The 20,062-nt window shown below is 38.3% G+C and overlaps 1 pseudogene; it reads left to right on the forward strand.

The window, feature by feature from the left end:
- LOC123987107 overlaps positions 1-20,062 on the forward strand; it is a 185,103-nt pseudogene that overhangs the window by 141,997 nt on the left and 23,044 nt on the right.

The following is a 20,062-nucleotide window of genomic DNA, read 5'->3' on the forward strand; positions in this document are numbered from 1 at the left end:
CAGCGCAGTCAGCCCTAATGGATTGTACTTGCATAGCGTCTTTATAGTTACGACCAATCACTGCGCTTTACGCCATGTCACATCGGTGCCTATTAGACATTTGGACATGTCAAAAAGTTTGGTTGGCTGTTGTCAGGCCCTCGCACCGTTGAGCCATGAGTTGATTCCCCATGACCAGTGCCTTCTTTCTTACGTATAAGATATCTCCTCTAGTACTCTCTTAAGAACAGACAACCCATGTTGACCAATCTTCCCAACCAGTTTCTCATCCAGACTTATGCCTTTTTAAATCTTGCACTTGTACTTTTGAGATTGGAGAGAAGTTTGTCCTTATGTGTGTGATACAATCCGATTTCAAATTTGGTTAGAATTTTAAAACTCCTGTAGTCTGAGCCCAGCTTTAAGTTGCCCTTTTGTCTCTGCCAATTGATCCTACAGTCAAATTTTATACTGTACTGAAATTAACTGGACTCAGTGACAGCCTGCAAGACAGAAAAAAAAATTCACAAATATAATATATGCTTGCCATTGTTTTTCCAAAACATGCACAGAATATAGTAGTAGCCTATAGTAGATTTGTATTAATATGAATAATTGAATACAACTCTTGGAAAAACACATCTTCTTTAGCTTGAAAATAGTCAAATGTTGAATATCAGCACAAAACAGCACTTAAATTTTAAGACTTGAGGAGCACGTATAATTTGAATCATGGTGTGCTTTATAAGCGACAGAGGCGAGCCGTTGATGAGTTTCTCAGTCTAGCCTAAACAGCTACTGGCACATTCCTAATATCTCTGTTTTGAATGATGCTGATGTGCAATCAATCTCTCACCAGGACACAACTCAATTTCACCGTGGCCATAGACTTCACAGCATCCAACGGTAGGATATCCTTACATCTTTATGCATGCAGGAAATGTCCACTCTGTTGTTCAGTGAAAATGTTTTACCGCCAACTTATGCGTATTGTCAGTTATTACTTTAATTAAGGATTGTGTTCGCCTCTCTGGGATGATCTTGATCTTAACTTGGGTAGGTGGTCTTTGTAATATTTCTACAACTAATGATTGTCACTGTATGACAATCTTACTGAGTGTTGAGTGCCATTTAAAAAAAATCAATACATGGTTGACAATTATTTGTGATATTGTACCTTGCTGTAATGTAACACAAATAAGATAATCTATCCATGTATCACATCAGTGATAAAAACGGTTAATTTAATAGAGACAGTGCATAATACATTTATTTCAGCAGCTAAAAGCTAATTTCACCTGTTTACTAGGCATTATTACAACAACCAAAATAAAAATAGACAACATTAGTTCCCAACTAGTCACATAACGTTGTTAATATAAAGTATAATTAAAATCCTACAGTTCAGCAGAATAAGAATTTCTTAAACATAAGCATGAGCAGTATAGATTAACTCAGTGACTACAAGTCTGATTTATAATTACATGAGGAAAATATTTTAGATGGGAGGGGAAAAAATTACCTGTTTTTGCATTTTCTCACAAAAGTTGAAACACATAGATCATCGTAGTTCTGGGTAACTTGGCCATCCGAGAAAAAGCAATGGGTCAATGGAGGGATGGAGGAATGGGACAAACAGACACAGGACTTTAACCTAGTAGATTGTTGTTTGAGTCCTGTGTGAAACTTTCTTTTCTTTTAAATAACGTATGTAAGTGAACTTACGCAAGTCACGTCAGGTCTTCCCTAAACCTAAACAGTCTTTTCCTAAACCTAACAAAGTCGTTTTTGTGCCTTAACCTAATGAAGTGGTTTCACCAAATTATTCAAGTTTTATTTTGAACTAACTAGACTAACTGGATGTAGCATATTTATTATTGCAGAGCCCTGTGGGTCCACAAACTACATTAGAGGGGTCCCTACAGCATCATATTTTGAAGCAGAGGGCCACTCACCCAGCAGCAGTATTTGACAATTTGTTAGTGCGAACGTGTAACTGTATTTTGGCTTTTAATCTTCATACCCAGTAACTAAAAGCACTGATTACTAATTCTAAAATGTGCTTGATTTCAAGTAGAGGCCACACATAATGGACTGACAATATACTACACATCGCAGTGTGAGGATCAAGTACAGGTCACTAGGTGTATTTTGATGCAGATGTATGTAGTTTTTGTTTGTCATGTTGTCATGTTTGTCGTTTTTAGATTTCTGGGTAGTTAACATTTAGGAAGACTCATTCTTTTTTCAGAAAATATATATGTCTTATATTTTGTCGCTGCCTGTGTGTGTCTTGGCATGCAAATGCTTTTGGGTAAACCACACTGTATCCAGCAATGAACTTATGGAAAAGTGGTTTTAGAAAGTAAGTATATAGCCTAAGCTCCAAAAATGCCCAAACTCACACTATATATAGGTTTTATTCATGTGCCATACATTGTGTGTGTGTGTCTGTCTGTGTATTGGGTGTGGTGGTGTTTCTCTTTCCAGGTAACCCGTCTCAGCCTACCTCACTGCACTACATGAGTCCATACCAGATGAATGCGTACGCCATGGCACTGAAGGCTGTGGGGGAGATTATCCAGGACTACGACAGCGACAAACTCTTCCCAGCATATGGCTTCGGAGCTAAGCTTCCCCCGGACGGCAAGATCTCCCACGCCTTCCCACTGGTAAGAGACACTGTTCTAAAAACACTGGGACAGACAGTTTGCTAAAACAGATAAACAAGTTTGCCACTTGACCTTACTTTTTAAAAAAGTATTTATTTAAGGCTGACTTGTGTCCGCTCTGACTAAATCACTGCCAGGATGTGAAATGTGTCCATCTGTCAGATGTAAGGTCTCGCTGGCTGCTGATGTAGAGTCCACCTCCATTTTGGACTTTCCTTAAGGCTCACTTTGGCTAAATAAAAATGCAGTCAAATATTATGTCAAGGCCAAAAGCTTCAAGCAAAAAAGTGTTTCCTGTGTCTAACAGCAACATTAGCATGAGAGACCCTTTAATGTTGACTTTAGGGAAACAATTTGTTGTTAGTAATACTTGCTGGACTTGAGTACTTTCCACTTAAGCTGCTCTAAAGAAAATATTTATAAAAATTAATTAATTTTACCTCTCTAGTCTACCACTGCCTCGATTGGTTAGTTGTGTTATTATGTGACTTTGGTGTTTTTAACCCTTTAAACCACCAGAGTCACACAATAACAATCAAACTAATCAGCCGAGGCAGCGGGACACCAGCAACTCCCGTGTTCTGCCAGGTGAAATTACTGTTGTTGTTAATGGAGTCGGGTGGCTTTGACAAGAGCGATAAGTGACTGTTTTTGGTTTTTAAAAAAGGCTCTCACACTTTAACAAAGGTCTATCTCTGTAGGCATCCTTTCTGTAATGTTGTCAGACAATAATAACAATCTGATCCTGTCTGTGGCACAAACAAGCACTTTAGTGGACTGCAAGGATTCTCATTTCAACAATGTTTTCATTGGAATTTCGTTCACCTTTAACCCTTTATTTTTTCCTTAGTACAAGCATTACATCCAAGAACTTGTAACATGTGATTGTTTTATAAGTTCAGATAAAGGTCCGCTTTGGCGTTACGACCACTGATAACGCTATGGCGCAATGTTTTTGTGCGTGTGTACCTGTATTGCATGCACACAAGGACGCAATGTACTGAACAACATGCAACGATTCAACTCAAGACAACTTGTTAAGTCAATGAAAGGAAAGGTTACATAAGCCCACAAGCTGGAGGCATTGTGAGTAGTCTTGTGAAGTGGAAGACTGAGGCAGAGGAAAGGAACAAAAGGTGGGAGGAAGAAACACTGTGAATCACGCTGCGTGTTGAGAGAAAATAATGCTGCATTCACATGCTCCTCAGATGGTCCCATATTCCGAGTTGGGAAGTCGTTCTTCCGACTTTGGGGTGTTCATGAGCTTAATGTGGGAACAACATAGGTATATTGTTGTATAACCTCTGGGTAATGGGTTGTTATGTATGTGAAGTATGCTGAAATAGTTTGAACATTAATGAGTTTCAGATTTGTTGCTGCACCAGTACATTCCCTAAAACTACTAACATATTGCTTTACCTGACTTGTTATCAGGGTTAATGCTAATATCTCATTCTACATGAACAGCAACTAACGGTTACAACCTAATGCCATATTACAAATTACATGTGAGCAAAATATTGATATGCAATACAGTACATAAATTAATAAAAAGCATTTACCTTTGTCTGCCATGTTTATGACATCAACTCAGCAAGTCATCTACCAAAGGTTTCAAAGACAATTCGAGTTGTTCCATCTTCAGAGTTCAAGTGCATTTTCCCTGTTGGGAACAAATTTTTCTGATTATTCCGACACCAGATGAACGCAGGGTAAGACAGAGAGACAGCAACACAGAGAGACACCTTGATGATGCAATGCTTAGCTTAGCATTATCAGCATCACTAAAAAGTAGCAAAGCAGCAGAATGGAAAAATAATGACTATCCTTGGATTCCAAACGGCTGTCTCCCTGGACAGTTACTGAGAGGAAATGAGGACAAAAGTGGGTGGGAGAAGAACATTAAAAAGGAGAGTCTTATATTTGGTGTTGTTCCAAGGCTCAAGGATAAGATTAGTGGGAGTTTTTTAAAGAAGATATGCGATAATGTGTCTAGATTTTTTCGTATAGGTGTAAACATCTTAATGACACGCCTCAGGTCTTTCATTAGTTGACTGGAGAATTTTCTTTCTGTGACCTGAAACTGTCGTTTTCGATTAGATTTGTCAAATCCCATGATCTTCTTGACTCCCTCCCAGTCAGAAGCCGACAGTGGACGAGAGTATCAGCACCTGGCTTGTCTAGATTCATCACTTAAATTGTATAACTTTGCTCCTTTCCATGGGTGGCCGCTCGATCAGCTTTCCCAATTAGAGTTCACCTCACCGTGACAAATGCTGGCGTCGCCTCATGCTAAAGCAACTCTAATTAGGAATCTGATCTTTGGAAACTACATGAAGCACATCAAGCAATGCAGAGTTAATCAAACGGAATGTTTTATTATCTTTACTATCTCATAATATATGTGCTCATGTAGGACAGATCATAAGTACAGTGAGATATCCTGCACAGAAATAAAATATGTTTATAAAATGAAAAGGGGAAGCTGGCATTGTGCAAAAAGCCTCTTTAATTAGACACATCCCTGGTTCAGATAAAGGTCAGAATAGTTAATTAACCAGCAGTAATTGCATATATAAACTCATAACAAACAACATATGACCATATCTAATGAAAAAGTTGATAATAATAATATAGTTAATTAAATAGCTCACATTTGCAAAAAAATAAGAGTCAGCGTACCTTGAAGCATTCTGTCCTTTACAAGGACATTAGGAAAAATATTTGTCTTTCATGAGTTATTTGACACTAATTCACTTCTACTGCACAGCTCCTCTGTGTAAGTGCTAAATTAACACTGGCCTCCGAATAGTTTTTTGATGCTTTAAAGAAATCCATATTATTAAATGGAAACTTCAGTCTCAGAGGAAATAATTAAAAAGTAGTCTTGGAGAGAGATGGCAGAATGCCTCAGAGCGTGCGAGTAAACCTGCCTTCGAAAAAGAGAAGACTATTAGCCACTAACGGCAACTGCATCAGGTCACTGCAAAAGAAACAAGGACATATGCTATTTGGATAATGTCATCATTAGTGATCTGCAAATGCTGAATGTGGTCTGGTGATAGATTTCATCATATCATTCATATTCAGCACAGAAATGTTTCTCTAGAATCTGAATATTGGCAATAATTCACTAAGAAAAGGAAGCCTTTCCCATAACAGATCCACCAGGGACCTTCACTGTGGTAAACAAACACTAAACTGTCACTGTAAGTTTTGAGTCTGACGACCAAAAATGCAACATGCAGAATATTATTGCAATAAAATTCAATGCATAGCAGAAATGGAGGAGCTACTCACAGCTCGCACGTGTTGAAAAGCAGGAATGGTGCATAATTGCGCATAACATGCATCATTTCGTGTTTGTAAAACATTTTAAAATATACTGCCAAAATAGTACACAGACAACATTGGTACATACATGTAGATTATACTATATAGAATTGGAACACATTAGGCCTCATCCAAGAACCACTCATATGAACAGATTTGTTTGTAAGTGTCACTTAGGGAGTTTAAAGAATGTGTTGCTTTCACCAGTGTTATAGTATTTAGAATACTTACTTTGGCATGAACAACATTTACGAGTCGTCCAGAGCTGTTGTACGGGTCATGAACAGACAGTCTGCGTTTCTCCACAGGAAAAAAACATTTGTTTGGCTTAAAGTCCAGCGTGTACATTAGTGGCATCTAGCGGCTCAGTCCACCGCTCACCCCTCCCTTTCTAAGCGCGGAGATGCTATGGTGGCCGACACAGGACAAAAGATGTCATATGAGACAGGAGAGAGTAGCGAGTCAAGCAATGAGGTTTCTTTAGATAGATATATTAGGAAATAATATTTGAAATTATTTGTCAGAGCTGTGACTTGAGAAGGTTTCCTCTTCATGGTTTCGATGTTGCAGGACCTCTTTCACAGTGGGAAAAACAACAGCAACATCAAGAAATGAAGTGCTACATGACATAATACTGTACTACATTATTTTACGGTACTGTAATCATTCATTTTGTTACATCTTGGGAGGGTTGGCTCATCTGGGCTAACATACCAAATTAAATGAAGAACATCTCAAAAGCTATTTCCTCTACTGCAAGTATGATGTTGGCCACTGACAGATAACACGGAAAATATATGCCAAGAGTGTGAGACATTGTCACTGTTTCTGCAGACCATTAGAAACCACATAATAGATGAAGTTTAAAAAAGGCAGAGTCAGATGAGGATTAAGTATCCTCCCTTGTTCAATTAGAAAAGCAATCTGTTCAAATCTTACCAAATTGGCTTTTTAATTTTTTTTTAATGTAATAGAAACACAAAGTAGCACTTATTGCCATAATTTGAGCTTGTGTTTAAAGGATGCAACGTTTACAATGGGCATTTACCCTGTGAATTATCGAATTACACCTTTGTGTGCACAGCAAAGCAATACAAACAAATAAGTTACACTTTATTTATGCAAATTATGAATGTAAGCATTATCAGTCACTTGTCATCGGAACAATGTTAGCAGTAAAAATAAACTAGGGTTTTCCAACCGGGCAGTAAAATGTGATGTTTAGCTGGCTGATCTGAACTTCCATGCTGTACAGTTTTATTGCCAATAATATTCATCCACTGTTCGTCTCGCGAACGTAACCGACACATTTCTGCCAAAACACAGCGTTGCAGAATAACGCTACGTAAAATTACAGTCTAATCACATATTTTTCAACATTGACGAGGGAAAAACGTGATTATGCCCAGCTTCAGCTTTTTTACAGTTTTCATTTGCATTGCTAAAGTTGGACTAACTTACCGACCCAGCAGAAAACAGGCAACTTCTGCGTCACTTTGAAAACATGTGTCAGCCACACCAGTGTTTATCCATGATTTCTGCCATCATCTGTCCCGACTTCGCCTGGCTTCATCATCTTTTCACTTCTTTGACAACAAAGTTTATCGCTATGTAGGCTCTTCTGCTAAATAATACGTGTGGTCCTGCATTTGTCCAAATTTCACTTCTCTTCTTACTTCTAATAAACCAGACAACTACTACTACTTCTTCTTTGTACGTATTCATCGTAGTGTAGAAACGTGCTCTGTACAGCAGTTTTTCTGTTTGGGCTATAAACATGGCAGTGCATTATGTAAGGTCTTTATACCCCACTGAAAACATAGTTATGGATATAATATTGCATTTCTGTCAATAGATTCTCCTAAATAATACACACTGGACCTTTAAGTATTACAGTATAATGCCTTAATGCGAATGAATTTGGAGTTTATCACCTTTTAAGTTGAAATGGTGAATGTGCTAGCAAACTTAGTTACACATCCAGCAAATAAAGAGCAATATGAATGCTCATTCATTTAGAGTCATGTTTCTGTCCACGTGGACAGGCATTTGCAAATTAGTCGGGAACCTCTGGGTTCATTTTCAATTTCAAATATGTCTCTGGATGTAATTGGGTAGACCTACAACCAATGAGGACAAAGAAACAACTGATTTAGCGACAAAAGCAGTAATTTTCCCTCTCTGGTCTACCGCTGCCTCGATCAGTTAGTTTGTTATTGTGTGATTTTGGTGTTTCAAAGCGGTAAAAACACTCAAGTCACACAATAACACAAACTAACCGGTTGCGGCAGCTGTAGACGAGAGAGGGACAGTTTGTCAAGGGAGCCTGGTGGTTTGGAACAGAATGCTATAGCAACTGTTTCTGGTTAAACAAAAAGGACCTTAATCTTATTCTTACTATCCTTTCCATAACTTAAAGACACTTGTAATGACAATCTGAGTCTGTCAGTGAAAAGAACAAGCACTTTATTTATGTTGCGGCCCTGTCTCACTGCATGCGTGCTCAGTTTCAAGAAATGGTGTCTCCGTTAGTCACATAGACACAAAAATAAGAGAATATAGTGTCCAGGTTGAGAAATACCGAAGTTACATCCTACCAAATAATCAGCAACAATTAGTCATCCCTTATTAGTATCCAGAAGAAACGCTGAGAGACTGGAGGGAAATAACGAGTTTCTAAAGTGAACACATCCATACAGGCACACTCCCACAGACAGCATATATCTGTAGAGTCATAAATTGGTGAACAAATACAAATACCAGCAGTCAAATTCACCAAGATGATGCAAAGCTAAAGTTTGCTTTCTGGCTGTTCACACCTTCAAGAGAATGAAACTTCTGCAAACTAATAAGCAACCTGGTCCATTATTTTTATTGAACCCATTCGTATGATTTAGTGTTATTTGCCTAAAGGACCTTGTAAGAAGTAATAGTGCACTTTTGATAATAAAAGATAATAATGCAAAAAAGAAAGAGAACATTAATCTGATGAAGGAGATTTCTTCATTCTTCAGAAAGACAAACTTAACTGTGTGTCTGAATAAACCGCAGCTTAAAGTAGTGATCAGGGACAGATAATAGATCTTGGCTGGGGTAAAAATTTATTGTGGGGATGAATGGATGCATGTGTGGTGCACTGATGAACTTTTACAATAGTGATGCAGATTTCAGAGGAGTGAAAAAGAATCTGGAGACACTGGAGATTTGTTAGAAAGAAGATGTCAATTATTGTTTTTAACCAGATAAATCTTCTGCAATTTATCTACTCTTGAAGAATGAAATTTAAAAGCTTCTCACAGATTCAGGCCACGCCTATTGATTACTTAAATAGTCCTGAGAGGCCTAGGCCCAAGGTATTTAGCAGATCTTTCAGTGCCCTATTCTCCTTCCTGCTCCCTGAGATCATTGGATGCAAACATTCCTGGTTGTTCCAAGATCCACATTTATACGCAAAGGTGATAGAGCCTTTGCATTTAGAGATGTGGAATGACCTGGCTGAGGTGATCAGGGCTGCAAACTCTTTCAAATCTCTGAAAAACCCACTTTTTAATCTTTTCATAGATTTCGTTTATGTTTTATGTGTTTTAGTACGCAGGGGAGAGGTTTGCCCGCTGAGCTTTCTGCCAGAAACCCTTTTTGCAGGGGAGCCCTGGGGGCGAAGCTCTCCCATGGGCCATTTTAGTTAATTTTACTCTCTTTATGTTTTATAATTTGTTGTTTTGTTCTCTTTTTGTTTTAAATATACTACTTTTTATTGTAAAGCACTAGTGGGAATTTAAATCACGTGTGCTTTAGGGACATACAGTATGTGAAAATCTTCACACATGATATATGAGTTTTACAGGTTTTCTCAGTCGCTTTGGTGCATTTCTCAAATCATCCTTAAAATTAGCAAAACAGTAAGTGCATTTCTCAAAACAGGTAGTACAAACGGCACACAAAGTGGATTACCTGCAAAAGCCCATAACTTGCTCAAAATCATTAGTCTCTCTCTCAAAAGCAAATCTTTATGTCATTGAACTTGTCAGTGCCATCAGAACGACAAGTCCGTGTGTCTTGTTTATGAACAAGCAAGTCAAAATGTTTAGCTATCTTGTAAATATAACAGTGTGCTCTGTAAGTATTTTCTGATGTACACTTTGGCTAAGATTTTGATGACAATGATTGAAAATGCACAAGGCTGCACTTTTTTTGTCTGGCATATATCACTTTCACCAGTACAAAGTTATACATTGCAGGAGAGAGGACAGGAATCACAGCTTTTACTGTTGGTACTGTAATTTGTTGACAGAGCATGTCATTGTAAAACAGAAAACAAAGAGACAGGACTGTTGCCTGTTGTATCACAGATTCTCTTCCACATCACAACAGATATCTTCATCAATTCAGGACACATTTACTAAAAAATTCTAATAGACATGTATTGAATGTCTATCTATATATACATTCATATATATATACATTCATATATATATGGAATCCCTAAACAAATATTTTTTTACTCATAATTTTTTCGTGATTTTGAGATAACCATAATGGTAATTACAGTGAGGTTTGTTGTATCGTTGGTTAGCTCACTTGGGAGAGCATAGGACTTATAGGTTTAAGGTTGTGTGCTCTATTCTCACTGAAGACTAAAGTTTTCTTTTTTATATTTTTCATAATCCTCTTCAACAAAGTTCTTATGAAAAGACTGTTTCACATGCTCACATTACTGTAAAGCACGTGCTGGACTGTGCGTTCTTGGTCCACATCCATCAACCTATGGACTTTTCACTTCCCCATCATTCCCAGGCAGAGGAAATTCCTTCTCATTCAGGGGAATCCATGTAACGTTACACATTTCCTGACGGCTTTCGGAAACTTTGAAATAGCCGTCGGTAAATGTGTGATTGGATTCCGCTCAACTTTGATTTTTGATAACGTGTTCAACCATTTTGCATGTAGTGACAAATGCAATGAACTTATGCCTAGATGTTTTGGGGGGTAAGATTATTCAACAGAGACTGGTATAATTCATTGTGATCAGCAGGACATAAGCAATTGATAATGTAGGAAACAGCAGACAATTGGACATAATCATTTGTATCAGCGTGTCAAGTCATTTGCAATTTGTTCAGAACAATGAGAAAGTGCTTTTATGATGTGCACAAATGAAGAGATGATGTGGAGGTTGAACAATTAGTTTTGAGAATTTCAATTCTGATCTGAGAAATGCACCAAAGCGACTGAGAAAAGCTGTAAACCATGCTAGGAACATGGTCTTGTCGATATTGCTCTGTCTCTCTACAGGTCACATCATTAGGTACACTTCTATGGCTGGCCATTAATGCAAATTTCTAATTGTCATGTGGCAGCAACTTGGGGCACAAAAGCCTGGCAATGCGGTCAAGAGGTTCAGATGTTGTTCAGACCAGAATCAGAATGGGGGTATGAAATGTCATGGATAAGACTTTAACTCGATGATACTCCATTTATACCTGGCAGGTAGAGTATACATGCAGAATGTATTGTAATGAGAATGCAATTTGATCATCCAGAATACATCTGGAGATCTGGCTTGCATTGTAATCGGATCTCAGCCAGGTGTTAATGTAATCCACACAGCAGGGCCACATTCTTAACAAAGCTGAAAGGTTGCCTATCTCCGCTTATTGCGGAAGTGGAGTCTTGCAAAAATCGATTAAGAAACGAATTACACCATCTGTGACATTGCTTCCCTCGAAATGAAATGCAGCCCTGCCCAAGGATGTAGAATTTGGCAATTTCAAGGGACTACTGTATTGTCCCTAGCAATAACATTTGATGTGAAAAATTATATTACCACTAATTGTCTAACCATGTCTGTCAGTGTCTAGTCAATAAACAGTTAACAGCTCAAGTCCAATGTATTGTTAAGTTTTAAAAGATTATGTCCTCCCCCCTCATCTGCCTCACAGTGGTTCGGTCTGCTGCTACCTGTGGCTACAGGTCTTTTCTTACTGCCAAAATATTTAATATGAATCATGAGCTCATACAACCACTGAATCTTTTGATGCAATTCGGACAATAGGCGCCGCTGTTATTGCAAACTGAATGGATACATGGTACTTTTTTATTATGCCGAGAAAAGGTGTAATAGCCTTCCCGGGGTGTGTCCAATTAAAACGAAAGTTGGCACTCTACATCCCCATATTGCCCTCAGTACCTGGGGGAGGTGATGGTGCAATGGGTAAGACACATGCCTTTGGTATGAGAGACCCAGGTTCAATCCCCCACTGTAACCCATCCGCCATTGTGTCACTGAGCAAGACACTTAACTCCTAGTTGCTCCAGAGGCGTGCGACCTCTCTCAATCGTAAGTCATGTTAAGACAATGTTAAACACACTTAATAGCCATTTGTAGCTGCTCCTTCCAAGCCCAGCATTTTACACTCTGCGTTTTGCCTTCTGCAGAGACTTTCATCACTTCGCCGGCCCACGGCTTGTGCAGCCTCCTGGGGTGTGGGGCGTGGCTCGCAGCAGGAGGCTTGGACCCCTTTAATAACTGCTTGCAATTCTAGTTATTATGATTTCTGTTTAAACAATATCGCATCTCACCCTTCTCTGTAAGTTATTCTGTTACAGAGACTTCCCTTTGATTGTGTCTGTTTGGAACAGCTACAAACACTTTCGCCCTCCGATATGGTCAGACGACACATCACAGACTTGTTCATTTGGAACATTTCCATATTCCCAAGTATTCCTTTACAATTTTTCTCAGTTTCTTTGGTACATTTCTCAGATCAGAATTGAAATTCTCAAAACTAATTGTTCAACCTTCATTCACATCATCTAGTCACTTGTGCACAGCATAAAAGCAATTTGTCATTCTTTTGAACAAATTTCAAATGCTTTGACACATTTATGCAAGTGAATATGTACAATTGTCTGCTGATTCCTACATTATCAATTGCTTATGTCATGTTGATCTAAATGTATTATACGGGTTCTCTGTTGAAAAGTCTTACCACCTAAAACAATAAGGCACAAGTTAATTGTGTAAATTGCTACATGCAAAATGGTTGAACACATTGTCATGATCTTGCAAACATATTTTCTATCTTTGTCTATAAGACTTTTTTATTGTAAATGTGTCCTGAATTGATGAAGATATCTGTTGTGACGTGGATGAGAATCTGTGGCCTGACGGATACAAATTACAAATATAGCAAATACAGAGTGTTTCCCATGTTCATTTCATTTCTAAATATGTTTTTTTTTTTTTACAACAAATTACAGTACAATTATAATTGTGAATTCTGTCCAATCTCTTGCAATGTTTAATTTTGTACTGTAGAAATTGATATATGCCATACTGAAAAGGGGCAGTCCTGTGCATTTTCAATCATTGTAATCCAAAACCTTAGCCATAGTGTACATCAGAAAACACTTACAGCGTACACTGTGATATTGACAGCATGGCTAAACATTTTGACTTTCTTGTTTGTAAACAATTACACAAGGACTTGTTATTCAGATGCACCGACATGTTTACGGGCATAAATATTTACTTTTGAGGATTTTGAGCTAGTTATGGGCTTTTGCAGGTAATCCACTAAATAGTGGGGAGGTGATGGTGCAGTGGATTAGACGCATGCCTTTGGTGTGAGAGACCCAGGTTCAATCCACGTTTGTGTACCCTTTTTGCACCTTGTAGAACACACCCCACAAAGAATTCAAGCTGTTCTGGGGCAAGGGGGACCCTACCCAGTACTAGAGACTTGTTCCTAATAAAATAGCCACAGAGTGAATCAAAAAGCAAGCCCACAAATTAAACAGGCTGAAAGGGCTGGTGCAAATGGAGAGTTTGTTGAACGTCTTTGGAGAAAAAGCAGTCCTCAAAGGATTCTACTGGCCTGCACAAGTAATGTTTAGTGTACCGTAATTAGCTACTCATTGTATGTGTACACACTGGCCAGTCAACAGTTTGCTTTGGAGTGCTGTGTTGAATGTGTGGGTGCAGGTTCAGTGCCAACTCAACCAACACCAGTTATTGCGAGGGTCCACACCTGATGACCATGTAGACTGACTGCACTCTTGTACTCCAAGATTAAGAGACACGATTCATGTGTTGGAAGTTTCTGATACTGGAGGGTTTGTTGATAAGTGTCTATTTGTTAGACTTAAACAGATACAATGTAGATATAAGGCCAGGTCATGCTGCTGAGTATCCACTCTGTGCTTCGGTGAGTGTAGGATTCAAGGACAGTTTAAATGTATGTGAGTCAGGGTTAGAGAATGTTGTACTAACTCAACTTGATATTGCTTTCTTTCCAATAAATTCAGACTTTGAGTTTTTTTCTCTCTCTTGCAGAACTCAAATACAGAAAACCCAAACTGTGTGGGCATCGATGGTGTACTAGAGGCTTACTTCCAGAGCTTGCGGACTGTTCAGCTGTATGGCCCAACTAACTTTGCTCCTGTTATCAACCAGGTGGCTCGGTGAGAGATTCACAAACATATGTGCACACATATGGAAGGAAACACACATATCTACTTGTGCAAGAATATATATGTCACATAATAATGCCCACAATACATGCACTCATATACACACACACACACACACACACACACACACACCTTCATACACACTCATAATGTCTCATGAATAAAATCTGCAAGAGTTTAATTTGCATGTGTCACTTATCCTGTGCCATCATGGGAACACAGCTGTTTATGTAAGCATGTCATGAATATATGTGAGGTGAATTTATGGCAGAAAGCAGGAGGCATGGTAAGCATTATCATACTGTAGAAACTGTCAATCATTCCTGTCTGAAGAGAAATCTTTTTTTTTTTTAACAGACATCCAGTGGAGTTTTTTATTTTTACAAACTAACTAAAATTAGTTTTGCATTGAGTTTTTCGCACCAAAATGCATTGGGTGTATCCTTGAAGTCATCACGTGCATTCCCTTCATCAAACATTTGCAAAGGCGTTTAAGTATTTTAAATCCAGCACTGTTTACATCCATGTTTAGTAGCTTGCAGTCTTCTTCTCTGCCTTCGCAGGCACATTGCAGCATATCTTTGTGTGTTGCCACTACCTGCAGATCAGTGGAATAGCGTGACACCATTGGTAGGACTGTATATCGCAACACCCATGAGCATGCACATGGGATATACAAAACTGGCACCCACTCAGAAAATCCACTCCATAGCATTACTAGAGGTCTAAACCTCCACAGGAAACCTTTAATGTAATGAGAGTGGGGCTGGAATAAAATGTCTCACTTCAACGCTTTACTCAGTCACGCACGGTGTAAAAATTTAATCAGTTGCAGTTATTAACAAGGTGTTTGTACTAACTAGGGGTGATTAGCAAAAGGGTTAATGCAGACAATATGCTTGTTGGTGTTCATCAAGTGAAACTGATTATATATCAGGGTAAGCCAATTGTGATGTACCATCTTTTAGTCATTGGTTCTTACATGTCGCTGTCCGCCTGACACAGAAAACTGGTTTGTGGGCCTAAACGCAGACACAAAAAGCGCACCAGGTAAAATTTAAATGAGATTTATTTACCCAAAACTGAAGAACTTAAAAAATGATGGGAGATGGGCAGTCCAAGCAGAGCAGTTCTCCACACAAAAGCAACTACAAACAGGTAATCATCTGTACATCCCAATGACAGAGTAAATCCAAAATGACAAGAAATCAGAGGTAAAACCCAGAGGCATAAACCACTGCTGCAAACAGCCATGAAGAGTGGAAAACAATGAACCTGCAGTGAGTGGAAGGAATGGGCCAACTAAATACAACAGCAGTGGTGTACACAATGATGCACAGGTGAAATTACTCAGACAATCAAAGACAAAGAACACAAGAAGCAAAACCACACAATGACACTAGAGAACAGACAACCTTCGAAATAAAACAGAAAACATGAAGCACAAAACACCTACACCTCAGACGGGAAATGCAGCCAATGCAGCTTGACTCCTGTGATGCAGATGTGCCAAAATGTAAACAAATAGGCTACATAGACATTCAATAAAGCTTATTGTTAATAACATTTCATCAGATTTTAATATCTTTTTTATTTTATTTAACCTCAGTTTAACCCAAGTCCCTTGAGATATGTTATGCAGTGCAGGATAAAGACTGACTGGTGTTTCACAGGTGTGCGACTTGACTGTGGACTGAGGAGCCGAAGTAAGGGAGCATCTCAGAAGTGCATGCAAAATGGCCAGAAGAGCTCTTAAGATTTTTGTTTTTCATAGACAAATTTAAAATAAAAAAAATTAAATGTAGCCCACTGAGTTGTTATGGCCTTTTTTTTGTCAATAGCTCTCTCTTTTTTACATAGACACTTCAGACCAACTTTACATTCACGGAACTCCTCCAATTATATACACAACCTTCAGTTAGAAAGAAAATAAATTATTTGAAATATTATGATATTACATATCAAAAAACGCCATGGCAAAGGGAATACATTCAAAACCTGCCTCAAACCTGAAGGATACACACAATATAGCTTTTGTTTGTTTACAAGAAAACTTCACAGGGCACATTTAAATCAAAGTGTCAAACTAGGTGGAGACACATAACCGATACTTTGCTGGGTCTATCAAGAGTCTTCCTGGATGGAGAGCAAATGATTAACACAGACCTCCTGTTAAAAGATGTACAGCTCAGCAGCTTCTCCTGGACCCACAGATTACAACAAACATTGTTGCTTCCACCATAAAGCTGTATGGAATTCAGGGTTCTCCCCATAGAGAAGGTTAATGAGACCCTGCTCTGTAAAGTATGGCAGCCCCTTTAGACCACCTACACAGAGCTCTCTAAATTTCAGATTTGTGCTTCTTTTAAACCTGTCTGATCTTCTGTGTTCTCACTTGCTCCATCTGACTTATTTTTCCAGCTGACACCAGCGAAAATAAAAAATAACACTGGAATACGCTAATTATGTTTCAAATTTATATCATCTAAAACAACTCTGTTAAGTTAGAAAAGATTTTGGTAATGGCAGACAAGTTATTTGTTAAGGTCCAGATGTGTAAAATTATCTATGACAGAAATGCAATCCAAGATCCATAACTATGTTTTCCGTGCTGTATAAAGACCTTACATAATGAACCGTTGAAATGAGTTTTTATTACCTTAGAATGAGAAAGTTCTTGCTACATAACCATGGGTCCCTCTTACATGGAAGTTGCCATGTTGCGTCGTCATGTTTCTACAGTAGCCCAAATGGACAAACTGCTCTACAGAATGCATTTCGTCACTACGTTGAATACTCAACGAAGAAGAAAAAAGAAGAATTTGTAGTAGTAGTAGTAGTCATGTGGTTTATTAAAAGTAAGAAGAGAAATGAAATTCGGGACAAAGACCACACCTATTATTTAGCACAAGAGCTGACAGAGCGTGGCGGCCACCGTAGCTTCTCTTGCACGCTTGGGTGAGCGCTGACTGATGGTGCATTCAAGTGGTGTCAGAATAATAGGATTTTTTTTCCCTCCTTGCAAAAAGAGTAATAAAGTGTACATGGGACATACAGAAGTCTACAGAACAGTATACAAATATATAAGAAGGAACAAATAATAAAATCTTTGCCAGAGGTAGTCTATATTACATAAATATATTTAAAGAGGACCATATGTTGACAATTTTTAACAGCCTTCTGTTGTTGGATTTAGAAATTAAATTGATATAATGTGCAACCTTATGGAGAAAAGTTAGAAAGTTTTACTGCTGAATTTACATTTATGATTGTGGAATTTTACCATTACAATTAATGGGAAATGACACCATCCAACGAGCATGTGAATGCACCAATAGATGTCACTAAAACTTATAAACTGAACCTTTAAGGTAAATCTGTAAAATCATTACAAAAATCATTGTCATGTTTAAAGAAAACCAAAAACTTGGTAAGAGACAGGAGACAAATCCAGGTTGCCAGTGGCAAAGTCAAATGCTTTGAATACCCATCCATCAACTATGATAGGCATACTCTTTATGCCACATAGAGATGACATACTCAAAACACACTCTTTTGAACCATACCACACAGGGTCAATACACAAATGAGTAAATTTGTTTCAACAACTAAATAATAATGAGTATGGTAACTTGTATTTATTACAGTTCCATTTGCACTGCATTACATTATCAAGTATTAGCACAAGATTAGAATTCAAAGTGGGCAGTACCACAATAAATACAGCGCCAAACATAATTCATTTTAGTGGCTTTTATTCCATTAATGAATCCTTCTTTAATTTAGCTATACGTTTGAGCTAACAGACAAAATAGTGGACGACCAATATATATAGTTAGCATTTTAAAATTTCTAATGAAACCAGAACAGAAAACAGAGCAAAATTATGTTATCTTGCTAGACTAAACCTAGATTATTTTATCCCTGTTTTCCCCTCTCTGCTGTGAAACATTTACTGGTGTTGTCCCAGGACTCCACTCTGCTGCTCTGCTCCTCCTCTCTCGCTGTCAGCTGCAGCACCTAAAAGCACAGCTAGTTATTTTGAAGCTTCTATTTTTCAGGATTTTAACTTGTGTTCCTAGAGAGTTTCAGCCTCTTTTTTTACATTCTTTATCTTAGTTGTTCATGTAAAACAAGTCAGCAGCAGTAAGCTGCTATAGCTGGGTCAGTGCAAAAACTGCGTATTGAAATGCTTCCATGGAAATTGTGAAGCAACGTGCAAAATTACCACAAAGACACATAATAAAGATGTAAAAATGACCACAAAGAGATGCAAAATGATGACAAAGACATGCAAAATGGCCGTAAAGAGATGCAAAATGACCACAAAGGTATCCAAAATTCTATAAAAACAAAGCTGACTCAAAGAACTTTTACTCATTTTAAATATGTGCCCCCCCTTCGTTAGAACACTGCCCCAGTATGCCTCCCCCTTCAAAAGTTGGCCTGTCCCGTTTGCATTTTGTTTTTGTGATTTTTTTTTTTGTCTTTGTATCTTACATTTACCAGTTTATACAGTTGCCACATTAAGTACTTGAACCTTATGTGTGCACTTTATTATTTTCTGATTATTATTTTCCGGACAACCCACAGTGTCAGTGCTTCAAATAACATAAATATGTAGGAACAAGTGAACAAACCTTGTCTTCCTGCAGAAGCCTGCAGCATATCCTCCTACAAGCTCTTTTTAAAAGCACGTTCAATTTCACCAATAAAACTTTGAAAGTACAGCCGGTGTTAAGTTCTTAATGGATTTTGGCTGGTTATTACCTGCTATTGTATTTTTAGCCCACATATGAAGCAATAATATCCTGTCCCAGTTAAGTGTGATTGTGGTTACATAATCAGATGGAGTGTAGCGGTGCAGTGTTGTTCAGCTGTGGGCTCAAGAGCTTCAAAACGCCTATCCATTCAGAGAGAGAACATGAAACTTTCTTTCCTGGCTTCCTGTCCTCATACTTTTTTCTGTCATGTCTCCAGTTATAGATTTTGCTTTCTGATCACCACATGCACTACCCCTCCCTCATTCCCTTTTTCTTTTCATTTTCCTCCCTCCATACCTTCAACCACTTACTGTCCCTCAACACCTCCTCCTCCTCCACATCCTTGTTGTGTTTCTCCTCTCACTTCTTGTTGTCTGCCATCTGCTCTCCTTGCTTCTCCTCCTCTGGGTCTTCCTCTTCTTCCTCTTTTTCTTTATTAAACTCCCCATCCTTCTCTTCTCCTCTTGGTCCAACACTTCCTGTTACTGCTCCTCATCTTTGTCCACCTCTTCTTTGTTGTGAAGGATGCATAGAATAATTCATACTGTATATTCATAAATAAACACAGCCACATGAAACTACTCTTGCCCTTTGCAGTAACTTGGAACAATGATATTATATATTATCACAGCTAATGAACAATATGCAGCTTCTCCCCAACAGTTAATGTGTGTGTGCACGTTTAGTTTTTGTCTTCACTTTTTGTGTTTATACTGTGTGAGATCGGAGTTGTCTGATGCCATGTTGTTTTTGTGGGGCAGAAAAGATGGATCTGTGATGGTCTATGAAAATACTGTATCTGTTATTATTGGAAACAAGAAACCAGCCTACGCACACACAAAC

The sequence above is a fragment of the Micropterus dolomieu genome, linkage group LG18 (genome assembly GCF_021292245.1).
Source record: "Micropterus dolomieu isolate WLL.071019.BEF.003 ecotype Adirondacks linkage group LG18, ASM2129224v1, whole genome shotgun sequence".
Classification (NCBI taxonomy): domain Eukaryota; kingdom Metazoa; phylum Chordata; class Actinopteri; order Centrarchiformes; family Centrarchidae; genus Micropterus; species Micropterus dolomieu.